The sequence below is a fragment of the Wyeomyia smithii genome, chromosome 1 (genome assembly GCF_029784165.1).
Source record: "Wyeomyia smithii strain HCP4-BCI-WySm-NY-G18 chromosome 1, ASM2978416v1, whole genome shotgun sequence".
NCBI lineage: Eukaryota > Metazoa > Arthropoda > Insecta > Diptera > Culicidae > Wyeomyia > Wyeomyia smithii.
Window position 1 is genome coordinate 146805250 of NC_073694.1, and position 19752 is coordinate 146825001.

The following is a 19752-nucleotide window of genomic DNA, read 5'->3' on the forward strand; positions in this document are numbered from 1 at the left end:
ATGAGAATAATTTCAAAACTAAACTAGATGAATTAGGGGCTCCTAGGTGTACTACAATTAACTTGGACACGTGGCAAACAATCTCAATCCGTACGATATTTCACCAGAAAGCATGCCCTGTACGAATGTTTTCTAAAACGATTATTGTTTCAACTTTGAATAAACTAGTAAAATTTCTGTTCCGTGAATTGTTTTAAAATAGTTACATCAGTGATGGCCAGTTTACGGCCTACGCATTGTTCTTATCTATTCCTGACTACACATTTGCACATTCGTTCGAACGTCCGCGCAGGTCGGATATAATCCACAGAAGAAAGGGTCCACCGAAAAAAGGACTCACATAATACTTACTGGAATGTCATAGATTTAAATATTCACAAGACAGGTATCATCCATTCGAATAACGATAACCCGTAGACCTCGTGAAAGAATTCATTATGCTTGATCCTAATCTAAGTTCATGAACGTTTACAGTGAGTAAGTCGAACTAAAGAATGTATGATTTATCACAATGTTATAAAAGTAAACTAAAGTTTTTTGGAATGCTCGATTTGCAATATCAAAAAGAACTAAAAGTATAAGCACAGACGTAACACTGGAACCTAACTCCATTGCTACAAAAAAAAATATGATCATTTCAATTTTTTTATCGAATAACAGGCATCGTGCAACAACACCGTCTGGAGCGCTGTCATGCAATCTCATACATATTTTGTAGTTCCCAATTTGACACATGCACGTACGCTTGCGCTGATGTCGAAACACAAGACGCAGATGAATACGGCAACAGATGGTGCTAGTGTTACTAATGAAAAGTGCTAGTAATTGAAGTATCTAAACGATGATTTTATTGATAATTTGTTCAAAGTGTTACGTCTGTTAGTCTGTGGAATAAGTATGTTAATTGATTTATGGGTTAAAAATGAGTAGCGTTTTACAAAAGATTGCGAACCTTTTTTACCGCATGACATTTTTGCAATTGATTAATAACTTGTTTTGTTTTGTTTGATCATCAAACATGCCAACATTCAAATTGTTTTTGCGGAGAATGTTACATTATTGTTTTCACATAGAACATCAAAAACCAAATCTAAAGACGAAAAGTTCTTTCGATGTGATATCCGATCTTTGTCCGAAGGAAGCCAAATAATAATGGTAAATGGTGAACAATACTTCGAGTGATTCCCGTATAAAAACATCATTAAATATTATAGAAAACGCCGGCGCAATTAAAATATAATAAAAACCGACCCGAACCGATTAAAATATAATAAAAACCGAAACCTACCGACTTTGGGAATAGAAAATGTGTTTTGTTTTGGTAACATTCTTCGAGCTTCAATTCTTGTTTTCGCTTCTGTCTTCTGCAATGCGGTTCATCATTTGCAACAGTTTATTGCCAGTAAAATTGTCTAACATTGCCTTCATTGTTACCACCAAGCAAATGTAAGTAAGCAAATCACCGCACATTTGGAAAAACTGATGATTTCACAACATGCTTTCCGCGTGAGAAGGTGTTCGTGCGTGGTATGAAAATATAATCAAAGCGTACATATTTTCATTACCAAAAACATCATTTGCTAAATTAGCTTTCTGTGTCAGCATTATCTCTAATCGCGCCTTCCGTACTCAGCTGTTTAACAAGCAGCCACAGGCCATCCGTTGCGTTGGGTCAAGGTTGTTAAAATGTATACCCTCCGAGTGGTGTAATGAAGATAAATAAAATTTGCCTCCCCAAGTCAATTTCACAGGTCGCTCCGAGAGGGCCGAGTGCAGCGGGCTTTCTCGTTTGCAATTCATAAATAAAATCAAAATGTCTTATCTCGTCTTGTTGCCGCGGGTAGCACAGCACAGCTTCCAGTTCAGACGGTTGTCATCGCACCCAGCCGACACGTTTGTCATACATATTTCACACAATGTACTTCGCAGATTCCCAACGAATCGTACCTAATTACGTCTCGTGTTGCTAATATCGCCAGGTATTCTCGAGCACATGTGAGCGAGAAGATGAAATGGTCCACCGTTTCTGTTGCGGTGACATCGGGGCAATAACATTTCACGCATTGCGCATGCGTTCTCTGGCCTTCCTTTTGTGACCAATTGATTTTTACTCTGCAAGATTCTCGTGGCTCTGCACGAAAGCGCTGTGCATACAACCGAGACTCGAATGGGGGTAAATCCACTTTCCTTGTGACATAAATACAAAAGAAACTGTCTGTTGAGCTACGGGAGTCTTGTTTTAGCCCACCTATCCAATAGCGACATCTATAAAAAGTGACCCAGAATTTGTTGGGTTCAGTTTCCGTGCCAACTGAATGCTGACCCAAATGTTTCTTATTTTTCCGTTTTCTTACTCTGACAGCAACTGCAGTCTACAACCAACCGTTCCGAAGAGTTTACATTAATCTTTTTATCCGCTATTACGATTGGGATTAATTATTCCAAGCTCGTCCGATTTTTTTTTTTTTTGGGCTAGGATTCTAGAAATCGTAACCGAAGAGGTGGTGCAACTGGAAGTTGGGCGGTCAACGAAATTTATGTTCTGGTAATTCGGGTTCTGGTTGCATTAGGAAATCAAAAATTGGGCTGTGCTTTTAATTTATGGATAGAGCGAGGGAGTAGCCGCATCAAGATAGCCAAGAATACCAACTATGCGAAAATTCGAAGAATTTGTTTTTACCGGTGAGCGGGTAGCTCGAGAAAGTTTTTTTTCGTAAGGATATAGGTTAAGTTTCATAAAGAGAGAAAAATAATGAATGAAAGAAGAATGCTTGAATCGGCGGTGAAAATTGTAATGAAGGGCTTTTTTGTTTGAAATTCCCAAAGCGGTATTCGGTTATGCGAATCATATCAAATTGAGTAGAATAAGGTAGGTCAATAAGAATGGATATTTTAATTAAATTACAGAGTGATAAACTCTGATCAACTGATAAATTGATCGCTTATGTATATTTTGTTCCACTTTTGTCTTCTGATTTTTAGTTTTTAGCCTTCAACTTTCAACCAGAGGTTTTTCACATCAAATTTCGAATTTTTGACTTATGGTTGTTGATATTGTATTTTTAACTTTCGATTTTTCATTTTCGACTGTAGGCTTGAATCAAAAATACCAAATTATTAAATAAACTGTTTTTCATTATTGTTTATCCAAGTAACTTGCAATTCAGGGTTGATATTTGTTGACACTCTTGAGTGAAAGTGAAAAAAAGCATCCATAAACGTTATTTTTTTACAATCCTTTCAGAGTTCTCTCTTCCCGCTTTTTGTATGTGAGTGAACTGTCAAAACACGTCGTTATATTTCATGCGATGGAAGCAAGACAACAAAATCAGTTTATCAGTTAACGAAGATTGTCAAGGCATCGGTCAGTGTCAGTGAAAAAGTGTTTCGGTGAGGTTCATTTTGGTTGAATGAACTGTTTGTTTTTCTTTTTCGCTTTGAAGTGAAGATCATTTGGTTGGATTTGTCGTCAAATTTTATTCCGTAACCGTGAACGATGCGCGCGATCTATTTCATCTGAGAATAACAGCACATTACTATTGGAAGTGAAAATTGAAAATGATTGGCTGTAATTTTCGAAGAATTTTGCTGGGGAAAATGACTTTTATCAGCACTGCTTGCAATACATTTGGTCAAAATTTATATTTTTTGAATTCCTCGATTCATCTCTTTAAATTGCATTTTTCAGAATGTTCATAATCAAAAGAGCTCCATAAGGCAAAATATGTATACGAATTAGAGACAAATTCGAGAAAATTTACTTTAATCTTCAAAAATGCATCTCGAGTTTTGCTCATAATTGGTATTATGATGTGTGATTTCAGTGTCAGTGATTTTTCATGTGAATTTTTTTGAGCAAGTTTTTTGGATGGCTCTTTTTGAAGTGAATAACAGAACTAAAAGTATATGCTCAGACCAACAGACATTACACTTTGAACAAATTTTTATTAAAATCATCGTTCGTATAATACCAGTACTGTACGTTAGTAACACTAGCACCATCGGCTGCCGTGTTAGCGCAGCGTCTTGTGTTTCGACATCAGCGCTAGCGTACGTGCATGTGTCAAATTGGAAACCACAAAATATGTATAAGATTGCATGACAGCGCCCCAGACGGTGTTGTCGCGCGATGACTGTTATTCGGTTGAAGTTTGAAATGATCGTTTATTTGTGACGCTTGGTTTCAGTGTTACGCCTGTTAGTCTGTGGTATATGTATTTAATTGTTCCATGTGTTGGAGAATGGGTTTACATAAGATTGCGAAATTTTTTTATCGTATGACATTTTTCTAATTGGTTCATAACTCCTCTTTTATCATCTAACGTGTCGACTTTTGAATTTTTATTTGCGGGGGATGTTAATCAAATTTTCACATATAATATCAAAAATCAAACCTAAAGACGAAAAGTTTTTCCGACGTGATATCTGTTCTTTGCCCAAAAAAGCCAGAAATAGTGGTAAATGATGAAAAAAAACCTTTTCATAATAAAACATTAGACATTGCAAACGATGCCGGCCCAAATAATATAAAATAAAAATGCCTACCGAATTTAGGATTAGCAATATTCATGTGAAATTTTCTAAAAGCAGGACGAAACGTCAAATCTAAAATCAGAATATATTCATTTGCCAAAAACGTTGTTTAACTTTTCAAATGCATAAATAAGATATATGGCATCACTGCTCGCGCTTTGCTCATAATTCGCGTTGACGGTGTTGCTGATATTTGTTTGGTTTTTGGTCTCGAGGTACGATGCTGGCTACCAAGTCAGTCGTTGCATTTTCGTATCTCAGCTGAGAGTTGCCGATTTCCTAAAGTGGTCCGAATGGTAATGTATAAATGAGTTTTGGACAATTTTACAATGGTGGTGTCAAATTTAAAATCTACCACGGCACTTACTCAAAAACACGTTTTACTAATAAAATCCAAGATGGCATTAAGTTCCAACATGGCGACCAATCTCTAGCGTTCGAAAATGGTAAAAGATGCACTTTTTAGAGAAAAAGTAAAACCCAAAAAATTTTTTTGACCATGATAACAGAGTAAGTATTGAGTGTATTACATTTTTTAAATACTATTGATTGTACTTTCAGAGAAACATGTGGTTTTCTGGTTGAAAGAAAAAAGATAAAGAATATCAAAAAGAAAAAAATGAGAAAAAAATCATAATATTCAACTTTGTTGGCCAGTATCTTTTTACTCCCATGAGCTCCCGTGGTGGGTCCTTGTTTATTTCCAAGGTTTGCGAAAACCTGCGTCCAAGCGATTTGGAACGTATTGAAAAAAAATTCCGCTCAAAAATCATAAAAACAAAAATAATATCACTCTATTTTTAGACTGGACACCCCAATAGTCAAATGGAAAACATCAAGGTTTTATTTTGGCTGATGATCAATCTCTACAATTTTGAGCAAAATGTAAGCACTTGAAAGAATTTTTTTCTTGGTCATAGAATCGCTGCATATACATCTTCTACCATATCTCCAGAACGTCTTGACCGGTATTCACCAAACTTGACATACATGCTCCTTACATATACAAGGTAAAGCGTATGAGAAATAGAAGGGGAGCAGTGGTGGGCACCGCTAACCGATAATCGCTAAACGCTAAACCGATATTAGCGAAACTTTCGCTAATCGCTAATCGCTAACTTATTAATATGTAAATAGTCACATCGCTATATTTATTACTCATATTTTGTATGTTTTGGACCACTTTGATCTTTTGTGGTAAAACAAACGACAACAATTACTTTCTAGAGCTATTTACAATAAGAGGTTCACAAAACGGTGTTCATACTTGATTTTGTAAAAACAAGGAGTAACAAACTTGCATTTGAAGTAGATACTTTTAGGAATGTTTTCATAAAAATTCAATTATTTTCCGAATCGAAAAAGGAGAACAAAAGTTGTCAAAGTTCTTAGTGTGCCGAAAATTCATTCTTATAGCTTCTTCGTCAAAATGCTCCTGTGGCTTCTACGATCCATTCTAGGGTAAAAAGACTGACTTGCACTTGTACCGTAAAGAGAGGAACTCTAGACAATTGAGACAGTTGAACGTTGTTGGAATGAAAAATACGTTCCAAAAGTAACTTTCGCAGTAAAGTAAGTTCATCTATCGAAGCAATTTACGTACGCCATCAGCAATTCACAGTTTTTTTAAATAGTTCTATTGTCGCTCCTTTACCACAAAAGATCAAAATAATGGTCGCATTGGTCCAAATCATACAAAAAAATTGTCGCTTCTTTACAAAATTTAGCGAATTAGCGATTAGCTTTTCGAAGGCCAAAATTTTAGCGACGCTAACAGTTTCGCTAAACAGCTCAAAAATTAGCGAAATCGCTAAATCGCTAAATCGCTAACTGAATATTAGCATCGCTAATTAGCGATTAGCGAATTAGCGAAATGGTGCCCACCACTGAAGGGGAGCCACTGAAAGGGGGAGGGGATGAATTCCGAACAAGTCCATGTATAATTTCCGCTTTTCATCGGACATGATTGGGGGTGCCGCAGAGTGTTTAAATTTTTAAACCTCCAAAAATGAACATCCCCAATAAAAAATCTGGTTCAAGATATTATTCATGTTATTATTTTGGGAAAATTAACAAAATTGCCATCCTAATACATACTCTCGTTTCTCTCAGAGCGTGTTTGTTGTGGAGTAAAAGAGCTCTAAAATAACAAATTTTTAGTTTTCGCCCGTTATCTTTTTTGAAGGACCGCGGCGTGCGATCAGTGGGACGGTTTCAGCGGTGATTGCTCATATGAGAGTTCGCGTGGATGTGAACAGTCTCTGAAATTTCTTTTAGCAAACAATTTAATTTTTTAAACGCAAGGAAATTATATATGGCAACACTGCCGCCTAAAATTGTTATATTTTTTGACAAATTTTCTTCAAACAGTTTAGTTCTAGACATAATGGATTTGTAGCTATACTTTTATGCGGATTTTTCTACGAGGCTCTTTCGCACTGATTTTGGAATAATTTTTATGCGATTTTTTTTTTAATTATGCGGTTTGAGAACCAAAAAATTATAAGGATTGCAATTCCTATGAAGGATGGCTAATTATGAATGTGTGTTCCTATCATGCTCCAATTCCTGTTTTTCTTTCTAAATTATTCCAGGGCGGTTGACTAGCTTAAAAACAATTCGCCAACCAGTGCTCGGATTGGATGACCAGTGGGTGGCCCTACAAAGAACCTGGAATGACTGTAAGAAGAAAAATTTTCCAAAATTCGTCTTGAAGTTCATTAAGCAGACAATGTGTGCAGTAGGGAAAGCGAAAAATAAGCAAACTGGAAATATGATACAGGTTTGGAAAAATATACCGCAATCCCGACGGGACTTGAACCCACAATCTCCCTGTCTCCGGCATGGTGTTTTGACCAATTAAACTACGGGGGACGGTGGTACTGTTCCACAATCCATATGCGTATTACATTCCACTGTCGACTTATTCTATTGCTCATCCCTAACTACGCACACTGCTGTGCAAGCGTTATTTATACGGATGAAAGGAATGTCTCATCACACACAGAAGAGTAAGCTGATGCTGATAACTCTTATAGACCTGTGTGATCGAGACCAAAGTCAGTCTGAGTCGTCTCGAAGCTTCCTGTGTTGTTCTCAACTATTCCGGACCAATTATAGGAAAAATTGTCCGCTAGCTAACATTACAGCTTGCTCCAGTTAGAATCTGAAGCTATTGTTAGTTGTTGATTTTGAATATTTTAAAAGCTTGAAAGCTTCGCTTGGAAATTATTCTTCTTGTAGTGCAGAAAGTTTCATCTTGATATATGAAGCAAGAAGAGGGTTGTGTCAAATGGAAGACTAAAGAAGCAAAATAAGCACTCACGAGAACCCGACGTGGTCCGTTCTGAAAATCACAAAAACGCTGAAATTTGCCAAATCAATTGTATAAGATGTGCCCAAACCTTTCCGAGAACGGATGACCGGGAGCCGGAAGGATCAGAATAAGTATCGTACTGGAACATACGATCGGCAACTGAACTGTAAACTCAAGACTCTCGTATCAAGATATCGTCAAAATTATGGTGGTAGCAATAGTACTGTCCGGAGGATTCATCTACGAGGAGGCTACCGTTCTTTCCGTGGCTATAATCAACCCAACAGGACGCTAAAGTAATCACGCGGTCAAAAATTTTATTGTAAGGTTCCGATGAAGTGTTTGCTTATGGACGACAAAACATACGTGAAGATGGACTTTAAACGGAACGAAATTTTACCTCGCCATAGCACGGGGTGATCAAGATCGCTTTTATTTTCATTAATTAATTTGCACTGAAAATTAGATCTGGCGAGGAAGCTGCGGAAGAAAAACCAAAGGCCATGAACTCAACGATGTTCAAGCAAAAGTGCCTCAAAGGCAAGTTTATTGAGGCACACAGAGGTCCTGTTATGTTTCAGTTCAGTAGTACCGTGACAACAAGGTGGAGCTTGAAAACGTAAGCTTAATTCTATTAACCAACCCAATTGCCCGCAATTCCACCCAATCGAAAAGTATCGGGGAATAATCAAGAGAAAAATGAAAAGGACTGAAAAGGTGATGTGGGATACTGCACAGAGAAGTTGGAGCAAACTAGCCGCCGAAGTAGATCAGGTGCGACGCGAGTTCCGATGAATAACGCAGTAATTTCTTATATTATTATTTGAAAGTACAATAAAATATCGTCATTTATACGACTTAAATATGAAATGACGATTCTAAATGAAGCAAGCTTTAGGTCCAAGGTGACTACTCAACCATGAAGGTTTTTATAAGATTTTTTAATTACCGTGGTTTTCCCACGTGGATTCTCAAATCAAGGCATTTTTTACGAGATACGTATTCCCCGCATTAAAACCCGGGATATACACGCTTTTACGCTAGATAATCACTTTCACTTCAAATAAACTTAGACTTCCGTAAAAGTAGTTCATCCTAATATCACTTGAAATTTCCTGAACTGTACAAAACGTAAAAATCTATGTGTCTTTGCGTACTATGACCAGGTTTGTTATTCTCCTCAACGTGTTGAAAGAGCGGAGTTAAAGTTCACCGCGCACTTCTTCTCCGATATGAGCATTGCGTGTAGCAAATTTTGGCATCACACTTCTTCCTTCTGCTTTGAGATGTGTTTCTGCCGCTCGCAAAAAAACTCACTTACAGCTTACACCACAGTCGAGCAAAACAAGATTGGTGAATCACTCTAGTGAGAATAAACAGAAGTACACCGCAATGCGCTCTATTGAGATAATACAACAGAGATAACTTGAGTTTTCTCGTAGAGGATCGTGATGTGGAATGGCGCTTGAATTTTTTTTTTACAGTTTCGAGATGCAAAGCAAATTCAACGAAAAACGCAATTTACTTTCCTACCCAGATGCTCCACTCATTTGACATATGCTCAAGAGATTCTTTGTAAAAGTACTTCAGCAAGCACTGTTGTGTAGTTGTTGTGCGTACTGTGCTTTCTTGTGAGAAAGCTCACCTCAGTTAGTTAACTCTCAGGAGGGATATTACAGATTCCACCGGGGTGTTTTTTAAAGCTCTTTAGACACACTCGTTTAGCTGCTCTCTTCAAAGCAAGTGCGTCGATATGCTCACCTCAACAGTGTTAGAGCAGTTGTTTCCGCAGTGAAAGATAATCTCCTAAACGCTGGTGATTTTCTGGGGAGAAAAGACAAGCCTGACTATGACTATTATTTTCTTTCACGTGGTAAAAGTTTGGGTAAAGTCCTTGAAGTCGGATATCCTTATTCCATAGTATTGACTGATGCTTCTAACTTTGACTTCAATGAGATGGACAAAACAATCCCAAGGTTATGGAAATTGATTGGCATCGCATTCAAGTAAAACTGTTCATGGAAACACCAGTTTGCGCAGCATAGAATCAAGATGCCTATTTAGTTTGCAACGAAACCCACCATCAAAACAGAATGCAGCAGTGACGTATTGCAAATGGCTTAAAAGCATCTTTGTAGTGCAAATGTTGGCAGCTGGTGTCGTACAGTAGTGTATGGTGAAAGATTTAAAGGGTTTAAATTTTATCAATTTCATCGTTACTAAACAGCTTATCTTTTGTGATGGCGAATAAGTGCGTTTTCGACTAGAGGACACCTGACTTTTCCACAGGTAATTGAACCTGTTTCAGCAGGTTGAAAATTTTGAAATATGCATATTCGGAACAAAATTTTCAGAAAACATTATAACTGATTCTAATATCATTTTACAGAAAACCGCTTAAAATTGACTATAATTCATAATAATCAGTAAATAAATTTGATAAGTTTAATGATACTATTTGAGGAAATTAAAAAAATGTTGCAATTTTAATTTTAAATTGTCATTTTCGATTTGGCTTTAGCTTTTTTTATGTTCTTCTGGTCTAAAGGTGTCATTTGTGCTACAAGTGAGGTTTATTTTGATTTAAGACTAAATTTCAAAAAAAGGGTTTATGTAAAAATAATATTAAAAATTACAAATAAATTAAGAACCAGAACGGTTTGTTTGATCGGTGTCATTTTTTTGACAGAGTTGTAGATAGTAATTTTGTTTTTTATCTGACTTGAAAGAAGAAATAAATATGAAAAGGGTAAATTTTTGAGAAAAACCATTTTTATTTTGCAGACTAAATTGTCAACGCTATCACACTGATCAAACAAACTATTCTGGTTCTAAAAACATTTGTATTCTTCAATGCCGTTTTTACATGAACTTTTTCAATGTTTAGTCGTGGTTCAGAAGCAAAACTAATAACCTAACATGACACCTTCAACCCGTAGGCACATCTGTACAAAATTTCAGTCAGATCAAAAATGGTCAATAATAATGTTCGTCCATTTGTTTTTTTTAAATAGCTTATTAACGAGACAAATTTAGAACACAATACAAAAATAGTATATTGGTTAGCAGCAATATTTTTTTTGATTTGCGCTGCTTAGTACTGAGAAATGCGTCAAATAGAAATATACTCTTTAAGCCGATTACAATCGTTACAGAAAGAAAACTATCGCTATCAGTCTGAAAAAAGATTGAAACAAACATTGTATTTGGTCGTATTTTGTAAGGACTTAAACTGCCCCAAAATGCTTAGAAAATTTATTTTTGGGCTCTCCTTTAATTTCCCAACCAAAACTAGAGCCAAATCCTTTTTCATGATTTAATGTGTTTCCTCTTTGGGCAAAAAAAGTCCGCCCACGCCCAGTACAGTACAGTTAAGCTCATCTTGTTCAGTTTATGTAGCGTAACGACAAAACGATTTTTCCTCACTTCCCAGCAGCTTTCAGTCGTCCCGTTTCCCATGGCATCCTCAATTAACAACTGTCAAGAGGGGGTTCTTTTAACTCTTCTTGTGCTTCCGACAACACAATTGTCCCATGTCACCGCCCCGACTGATGTCGGTTTAAATGCAGATGCTCGCCTCACTTCTTTGGAAATGATGCATGAAAACAGTGGACTTTATGCTGTGTGACCAAGTTCGTGATTCCGTGTACTTGCTGTTGTAGAAATTATGATAACTGTAATGTTTGTAGTATATGGTAACACATTTTTGACGCAGCTTCATTATGAAATCCCTTCCTGTCACTGCGACAAAAATCTGAATTCATTTTATCTAATTATGTAACAGTTTTGAATGAAATTCTGACGAATGATTTACTATTCTATGTCTTTAAATATCACTTATTGTCATACGACAAGTTTTTTTGGTAAAATATGAGCCCTGAAAGAGAGAATTGAAAAATCAATACCAACATTGATTTATAATGCCCTGTAAATTTAACTCAATAGAACCAGTAAATAAATATAGTGTCAACTGCCTCGCGGCAGTAACATTGTAAACAGGATGAAAAAAAATACTATGACTTGGCACGCTGCCGTACTGATTCCCAAACCTCACATAATAGGGTATCCTACCTGCCAAACGGGCCATTCAATCAGCACGGCATCGAACCAGACACGACTTCGAAGCCAACAATGAAGCCTACCGTGTTGCTGGAAAATCAGACAATCCCTAAGGATAATGAAATGATATCACTTCATGCTACCCCGACGAAGGGGTGGATCAAACCAGGTAAATTGAGGAAGTGAATTAAACGTAAAAGTTGGTGAAAAATATTATGACCGAACCTTTTTCAGCGAAGGAAAGAATTTTGGTGCCGCCGAATAAACTTTGCTTCTCACTGTCGGTGTGCACCGGCATCTTGTACTTCATCTTCTTCGGGAAGAAGTTGTGCTGCTTTTCCAGACCGCCAGTGCCGATGTCAGTCGCCTCGAAGAACGTGTCGACGAAGGAATTTGAGAAATCTTTTGATAGATTCGCTTGCAAATATTTGCTGTAGTAGTGCTTCTCAGCATAAGTGTTTCCAATATTTATCTTGTTACCATACACGCGGTCTAGTGCCTCGAACACGTACTCATTCTTGGCAACACGCGTTACGTTCGGTCGTTCCCGCAGGCCCAACTTGTGAAGAATGTGATACTTGATAGTTTGCAGGAGAATTATCTCAATAGATGAGCCGATCTTCTGTACCACCGTGTCCTCAGTGTCACGTCCCGGATCGGAGCGGTAGAAGCTCTTGCGTGAATGGGCCAGCTTACGGTTGTAAAACTCGGTTATTACATCGGTCACAAGGTAGATGGTACTAAGAATAGTCTGCGAGTGGGAGGTAAGGCCCTCGTTTTCCAGTCCGAACTCATATATTTTACGTTTGGTTGAAAGAAGATTGTTAAGGCTACACCGTTTGGATCTGGGCGTACGTCTTTCCCGTGAACCAAGCATATCCTGCAGATGGTGTGTTTCCAAATCTCGTTGGATTTCACACAATCGATACAAGATAAACTTATCCAGGCAGCTGAACTTGATAGCATCAGTCCAAGATTGATTATTATCGGGCGAGCAATGGATTTGTAGATAGTTCACCAAGGCGCTTAGGATATGATTGACGACATCGAAAACATTCCCTGATTTATTGAAGTAACTTCCGAAACTCTCGTCCATAATGTCTAGACTCCAGACGCATGCATTTGCGCGTGACTCATCAATATATGATATTTGAATTGTCCTACTTGCGATGATACCATTAGCCAAGCTCTCGTCGCTGTGCGGGCTTATTACCAGCTCGTAAGGACCAGGGTTAGTATCACTAGAATCGATCATTGCGAAGCAGCGAAAACAATTGATGCTCGAGGCGACCATCGGGATACAGCCTGCTAGGAACAGGACTATCAGAGGCCACCGTTTAGCAGCCCACGATATTGCCGGTGGCTTCATTATAGGACACGGACGCCTTTGCGAGTGGTTGCCTAGGTTATGAATAAATGGGAAATCAATCATTCTCTCGGAAGAATAATTCATGCAGCGGATATACGATGAAAAGAAATCATGGTGATCCATAATTCCCAGGTGATATTTAATTATCGTGGCTGCTTCATTCGTCAACAGGACAAAGAGGAAAATAATATTATCTGTACATTGCTGTTAATGGGATATAATAAATGTTGTTATGGGTATGAAAATCAATCAACAATGCTGATAGAATATTTAGTATTTATTCTTGCGAATTATGCTATACAGAATTGAGCTGTGAAAATCAATAAACTTTTATACGAATAAAGGCTCGATCAAAAAGATGTATTTGAAAGAAAACTAAATACATAATCAAGAAAGCCTTCTTCGTATGCAATTCGAATCACACCATTGTTCTTTGCTGCTTCGATTAAATGGAGCACTTCATTTTGATGACCAAAACTGATATAAACATACTAATTTATTAGTTAAAATAAATGTCTTCAATTAGCTTCTCTTTAAGTTTTTGTTCATACAGAATAAAACTGGTGATTCCTAAAATAGGAAGAGCTGAATAGTTAGATATATTTGATAATGGAATACATATCGTTTACGTTGAAAATTTTCTCATGAGATCTGTGGAATAATCAAAGTTATCATTTCCAGTGTAACAACCCTTTAATACCGAGTCGCTTTAGACGGAGAACTGATAGTTACACTAACTGATGGCAGATTGAGAGATATAGTAATGAAATGACTAATAGGTTTTTAGGGTTAATTGTTTGTCTTTCTGTGGGGCTTTCGTTTACGATAATATCTTGAAATAAAATTTGGTACGGATTTTTAGCAGAACGGTGTTTCTATTTTTTATAACATTGTCTATGACACCATTTCAATCAAACTCACTGGTTTTTTATCAAGATTTCTATTTATAGGTACTGTTTTAGTTATCTCTGTCGGGAAAGCTATCGTAATCTTGAATGATGAATAAATATCACAAAATGACATCTCCATTTAATCACAACAAACTGGTCAAAGATTATTCTAAACTGGAAATGACGAATTGAAAAATTACCCGTTGCATGCCATTACTCTCTTATCAAAATGATTGGGATGACAACGAGGGTTAGTAATGGTTCGCTAAACGGCCTGGTGTCTGCCTTATACCCGTTTAGTAAAATTGTCATATCATGACCGTGGTGTAGCTACTGCACCATTTCAACCTGATCCTAATCTGAATCTGCAATTTTGTAATTTTATAATCATCCTACTCATGGGTATCAACGCGTATGTATGTACCATTTATGACAGCCTTTATCGCTGAATAATCGTTCATGTAAATTAGTTTAATTTTGCTTGCTCTTATTTTTCGTTTCTGTTGGTGAAAAAAGTTATCGCATCAAATAGGTTTAGAGACTTTTAGGGTATGGTGCGCCTATAGTCAACAGTTGAGTATATTTATAGAGGTAGAAATTAATTCTGCTCTACGAATGGGTAAATTATAAATACTCTCGCCAACTGGACTTAGGGATTTATTCAATAGTCAAAGTCAAAAAAAAATTGCCCTGAATATTGCTTTATCGAGCGCTAAGATGCTAATGCCTATCGGAGTATTTTCTTCCCAATAGTTATGAAATAAGACCGCTAGAACTTTTTCTCTCTTTCAAATAAACGTTTTGATAATTGGTTCAAATTGCACCAAAACGGCAAGATCATTGATAAAGAATGTCGCGGTTTTTTCTGATATGCTCTATAGGAAAAAAGGGAGCAAAACATTATTTCCCTTGTTAGTACCAGTAATCAGTGTTTGCAGACCAGACATAGGCGTAGCCCGAGGGACATAGGCAGGGGGGGGGGGGCTAATTGTTGAAATTGGTGCAGAATTTTGTTTTCAATAGCTCTAATAACGTTTGCGCTAAAAAAATGGACGAAAATTGCCAATTTTTCATGGTTTTACCTTTGCACGCACTGACGAAACTACGCGTGCAGCAACAATCATATTAACCCATTAGTCATCAGAAGAAAAATGGATTTGCGCGTTTAAATAACGGTACCCCACCGCGTCGAAAACTGACATCGTGCGGCAGTTCGTGGACACCGGATACGCCCGTTCTGGCATCTATAACATCTTGGCACTATTGGACATCAATCACAGCATTGAAAGAAAGCCCGGTAGCGGACGGCCAACGACCCTGAGCGACAAAAAGCTCCAAAGGATACTGAAGAGGAACACCGAGGGAAAAGTGGCTATATCGCTGCGTACGCTTGGCCTGGAAGTCTGTGTAACTGATCAACCAAAGCTTGGCGAACGTGGACATACATGTCAGGCGAACATGGACGGCCAATACCTGTTCACTAGTCTCGGAGCTGCAGGCAATGAAGCAGCGGCAGCGTCTGAATAAGATGGTCAAATCGATTTTCCCGGCAATTCACGACGTGGCGGTGGTGATGGACGACGAGACATGTCTCACCCTGGATGGCAACGACTGGAAGGCCCTTTGTATTTTACTTCCACCACGAAAGAAGTGAGCACTAATATGAAATTTCTTTCACACACCAAGTTCCCCAAGACAGTGCTACTGTGGCTGACAATCAGCAAGAAGGGGATGTCAAAGCTGCTCTTCTTTCGCTCCGGACTGGTCGTGAACGGGGGAAATTATAGTACGAAGTACCTGCCGGAAGTTGCGTCGTTCACCAAAATATACTATAAGGCCGAAGTCAGGGTGTTTTGGTCGGATATAGAGTCGGCTCACTATTCGAGGCGACCGTTTGAGGAGATGGAACGGTTAAATGTCGATGTGGTACCCAAGCTGGCGAACCCGCCCTACGTTCCCAAGTTGCGTCTCTTCGATCAATTTTGTCGCGAAATTTCAGGAGGAATTGATAAATAAAACGAAAAAAGAATAAAAAACATGCTCACACGCATGTTTTCGTCCGCCATGACGAATGTTCCGGTTAACTGCCGGGAGGCCGCACGCAAGATAGTAGATATTTTATGAAACTCAAGATAGATAGTAGATATTTTATGAAACTCAACTGAAACTCAAGATTAGATAGTAGATATTTTATGAAACTCAACTGAAAACAATCTGTCTTAGTTATTTTTTTACTACCATCCGAGAAAAGTCCATTTTTTTAGCGCATACGTAAGCACAAAACGACATTTTTAGCCCATTGAAACATCTGTGTAAAGTATCAGCCAGATCGAGAATAATTGATTGAAATGCTTGGCCTATGTTGCGTGGAATTACACAGGTTTTTTAGTTGATCCACTAAGAACATTGCAGCGGCATAAGTACTGGAAAAATCCGTGTTGATCACTACCCGATCAGAAGGACAAAACAAAAATGAAACAGATGCTGTTAGTTTGTTATGCGAAAAACTTATCAGGCTGTGTTTTCAATTTGATCCCGTTAGGTGTTAAAATAACAGAAGTTATAACAAAAATTATTCTACTAGTTTCAAACCCATATCAAATTTTGTTAGTAACGTATCAGCTTTCTAACAAAATATGATAGCGTATAGAACAGGTTGATAACAACCATTGTTACTAATAACATGGTTTGATAGAGACGAAATATTTGTAGATTTGGTTCAGAATAACTTCATTTCAGGGTTTGTTATGGTATTTCGTTCAGATTAATTGATAATGTCAAAAGCATACAGCTACTATACAGTAAAAAAAATTTACATCACTTTTAATGCACATAAATGGAGCATTGTAAACCATGTAATATTCCGTGTGGTATTATATTCACATGCAAAGTAAATGAATATATTGTGAATTTGCATGCATATTTATATTCGAAGCTTTAAGTTTATATCAATTAACAAACAAATTTACATGGCTTAAAACGATTCTGTATTGTGCATTATTAACGGTGTGAAATTGTATATATTATTCACTTTATGTGCTAGAAATCGTTATGTGCTTTCATTTGTATTAGTTGTAGATTTCATTTTTTGGTACTGTGTAGTATTTATTTATATTTTTCAAAATACCTTTTTTTACTTCTCAAGTTTTGTAGAACTTGCCCCCCCCCCCCCTAATCGAAATTCTGGCTACGCGCATGTTTGCAGATCATCGTAAAATATCTTTTTCAAAATAGGGGCTAGACACATTTATTTTGAACGAAAAATATTTCGATAATATTACGAGATATTGATTGATATATTTTGATATTTATCGTTTATTTATCGTTTATTTATGGATATTAACAATCCTCAAACAATATTGGGGTGCCCAAAAATGCAACGATAAATACTTTGTAATATTGAATATTGGAAATATATCAATGGTGTCTTGCCCCTAGCTTTCAACAGGGATTTCGATTGTGCAAGTAATGATATGAAATAATTTTTTGACGCACATTGTAATTTTTAAAGAAAGCTATACAGTGCCGTTTCGATTTTAGCACGGTCAATAAAACACTTTCCGGTGAATCTAGCGAGACTGTGGGTTCGAGGAAATGATGTAAGTTAGTATTTTTTGTTCAATAGCATTGAAATCTAACAAAAAACATTGATTTTGGTCATATCAACAAATCCACAGTTCCGTTGGATTCACGGGCTGATGTTTTTTTGACTGTCATAAAATCGAAAAAGTACTGTAATTAAATCATGTCAAAGAGTATTAAAAGTAGTGGTTCCTTTCGCTTTAAGGACAATCGAAACTTGTCCTAATTTTGAGCTGTTGTCAAAATCAATACCACGAATGGTAGTAAGACACAATGGAGTTATATAGAAAAACATGTTTTTAATGAAAATGGATTACGTGTAATGAAAGTAGGTACTAGAAAGTTAGAATAAAATATAAAGAAGGCATTTGATAGCTATTTTCTTGGTCCATTGATTGGTCCAAAATACTCGAAGAAATTTCGATTATAAAAGCGCTCGAAGAAATTTTGATTTTAAAAGCGCCACCTCTTGGCGTTGGACATTTTTTCAGGTGTCCCATTGTTAGTGATGTGTTTGTAAAAATTTCTATTAATTCATTTGGTTTTATTAATTTTATTGTTTCCACTTCACGTAGCAATAACGTAGCTAGCTACGCTCAACGCAGGTCAATGGAGGAAGGAATACTTCTTGATTCTTGATCGGACCGGTTACATTATTTAGGTAATCTTATGTAGTTTTTACAAAAAAATCAAATTTTTGAAAAGATAACCTTTTAGATAATTAATTTTCTAAATTTTCTAAAAATATTTGTTATCATTTTTTAAGCGCACTATTTTTTAGATTCTCACTTTTGAGGCTAAATTTTAAAAACGATAGCTTACAGCTCAGCGCACTACATTTTTGTTTCAAATGTAAGTCCTTTAAAGTTTGTAGTGCATTTTTTATTTTCACTGCAAATTCAGGAACACTGCTCTTCGGAGTGCATCATCAATCCTTTTTCTACTCATAAATAAAGCAAATTTTAGTGATGTAAAAAGGACTACGGAATCACGTGTGATAGTGGAAGTGAACAATATACCGCCGCTTTTAAAGATATGTTTAGTGCACAGGCAGCATGCAGTTTAAAAGTGATCTTTTTGTTACTTTTAGAATTATACTTCATACATAGAGCCTTCTACGCCAGATCTCACCTTACAGCTTTGGTCGTGTGACCGTATAAAATCGATTTGTTTTCAACCAAAAAATCAACTGATAGTCGGTTTCGAAAAATGATTGACTTGTGTGTCTTAGTTCATTAGTGTTATCTGTATTGTTTCAGTGGAAAAACAGATGAAATAAAACTAAAAATTGGCTTAGAATTTGAATCAAAGTTCGGGGCAGGAAGAAATTTTTTGTTACCCACCAGCGTGTTGTTTATAGAAAAGTCTATTGGCAGCAGCAAACATAAGAAACGTCAAGTGGTAAAAAACGAGGTTCATGTGGAGCTTCAAAAACCCCATATGAAGACTTGCATGGATGCTTGTATGCATGGCTGAGTGGACAAACAGTGCTGCTGTTTCTACTGTAAAAGGTTCAGATGCAATGGTAATTTATTAGGTAGGTGGAGAACATTGATATTTTCTCCTTTTGTATTTAAATTAATTTATTATAATATTTAGTTTAATCACAGACAAACAGACGTGCCACTCGATGACGATATCATCGATCAGAAAAAAACGATAATTTTGAAATTTTGCTAAGTGGGCAATAATGCCACTTGTGTCGCTATCGTCGCTATAAGCCAGCGTGCACATTCTTTATCAAAGACAAAAACCGTCAGTGATGCCGCTGGTGTTGATTTAAGCAATCGCGCACACCCATTAGCAAAGACAAAAACCGTTTTACGAAAATAAGTAGTAGTAGGCAATAAGCTCACATGGTGGCGCATGAGTCTAACGGACGAACGATTTCTCAGGATATTTCTTCGAAGAGGCACGTCTGTTTGTGTGTGGTTTAATTATCTTATGCATTTGGAAGATTTATTCATTATTCTATTCATTCAATTATTTTATCTTGGTTTTCT

The 19752-nt window shown here is 36.9% G+C and overlaps 1 protein-coding gene across 1 annotated transcript in view; it reads right to left on the minus strand.

Moving 5' to 3' along the window:
* LOC129718168 (uncharacterized) overlaps window positions 1-19752 on the minus strand; it is a 104026-nt gene that overhangs the window by 73973 nt on the left and 10301 nt on the right. The gene's annotated exons all lie outside the window — the stretch shown is intronic.